The following is a 1,798-nucleotide window of genomic DNA, read 5'->3' as shown; positions in this document are numbered from 1 at the left end:
AGGGAACATTAGTGATGGTTTCATGTTGAGCTGAAGCGGCACTTTAAATGTCATTTAGCCCATTTATGCTGAATTGCGCACACACAGTACAAACTGAATGCTGATGTGAAGAGAAGCTGTCTGAATTCTGGCTCAGCTGTGATTGGAGCATTAAGTGAAGGGGTGGGGCTTAAATGCAAAGAAACCTTAAGTCTTTAGGGATGCTTCTGTCTTTCCGTCTCTTTTCCAACATGACGTGCAGGCTGTACAGTTTGGTCTTTTCCATTAATGCTGACATGTTGAGACATGGGCCAACCAGCCTTCTGGTGCTCATCAGGGCCTTTTTCGCCATTAGAGTAAAGGAGATGAAGACTTGAGTCCACATCCAATGAATTTACAGGATCAGGAAATGACTTAACGGTTGGAGAGTTGTTTTCTTCCAGAAATGCATATTTAAAAAAAGCGTCTTTAAAACGTCTGGAGGAGACAGCGAGTCCGCTGCCCGTCACAGACAGCAGAGCTCAGAGCAGAACGCTTCCTCTCGTCTGAGAGGGAGATACTGAAGTGGCAAACGTTCACGAAACTGCCAGAAACAATTAAATTGTGTTTTCACAGTCCAGCCAACTTGACGAAATGCCACAGGGAGACGCGAGCTGCATTGATTGAGCGGTATCCATAGCAACAAGCATCATCAGGTGCCGCTGAATACAGGAGGAGGTCGCTTCAGTCGTGTGCTGTTACATCTGTGATTAAAAGCTTTTTGAATCAAAGACCTCAGGGAGCAGCTCCGTCTCTCACCGTGAAGAGGACGAACAGCAACACGCCGCCTTCGCAGGAAGAGACGAGTGGACGGAAATGAGCCCGCGGTCAGAGACAGTGGACATCCACACAGACAGCTCTGCTCAGACTCCTGTCTGCCTGCTCTTCCTCCCATTTCCCTCCAATCCTTCAGGTCTACTCCCTGTTCCTTCCTCTGTCCTAACGTCTCCTCCTCCTCCTCCTCCTCTTCCTCGCTCTCCTGCTCGGCCCTGGAGACATTTTCCATTTACATCACATTACACAGTCTGAGATGATGAGAGCGCTGTGTACCTGTCAGTCTCAATACAGCACTGCTCCAGCCTCCAGGTGAGGAGGAGGAGACTCAGCACGCACACACACACGCACGCATGCACACATGCGCGCACACACACACACACACGTCAGCTCAATTTCATATCAAACAGATGCACACACACTTTTTGTTCTCTTTGCATGTTCCTGTTAGCTCGCTAACACACGCCTACTTTAAAGAGAACATGCAGTCTATCCTATTCAATTCAATTCAAGCGTCCATTTGTCACGCCGAGGATCATGGGATATGAGTCAGCGTCCCTCTTCTCGGATGCCTCCCGTTCACCCATCGTCCCCACGGCTTTGTAACAATGGCCGCAAAAAATCTGCAGCGCAGCTTCAAGTTCGTCCTTCAGACGCAGAGTGAAGCTCCATCTCAGCAAGCTCATGAGCAAGACACCACGTAAGCACCAGCTCCAGGGCTGCAGCTTCCTTCATCTGATCCAGGGTGTCACATTTATTAAAGCAGAAGAATCGTGAAACACTGCTGATGCACCAAAGGTCGCGCTCGATGTCCGTGTCCGTGGATGAAACGTATAAATGCTTTGAGGTTTCTGACGTTTTCACACCGTCGAGTCATTTTCGATGTTGAGCTCACGGCGGTGTTTTAAAGCTTCAGTTTGTTTGTCCAGACCTTCATGTCAGACTCGTGTCGTCTCCGCTTTGGAGAGCACTTACGAGTTAGTGCAGAAACGGCCTAAAGGAAGGC

General features: G+C 49.0%; 1 protein-coding gene across 2 annotated transcripts in view; it reads right to left on the bottom strand.

Moving 5' to 3' along the window:
- Positions 1–436: 436 nt before the first annotated feature.
- Positions 437–1,798, bottom strand: part of arhgef37 (Rho guanine nucleotide exchange factor (GEF) 37) — a 32,771-nt gene continuing 31,409 nt past the window's right edge. For both annotated transcript variants that reach the window (XM_070962270.1, XM_070962271.1), the window contains one exon: positions 437–1,798. This exon is cut by the window's right edge and continues 720 nt beyond it. The gene's annotated coding sequence lies outside the window, so the exon portion shown is untranslated.

This window comes from Chaetodon trifascialis, chromosome 5 (genome assembly GCF_039877785.1).
Source record: "Chaetodon trifascialis isolate fChaTrf1 chromosome 5, fChaTrf1.hap1, whole genome shotgun sequence".
Classification (NCBI taxonomy): Eukaryota; Metazoa; Chordata; class Actinopteri; order Chaetodontiformes; family Chaetodontidae; genus Chaetodon; species Chaetodon trifascialis.
This window is presented reverse-complemented; position numbering and strand designations above follow the sequence as displayed.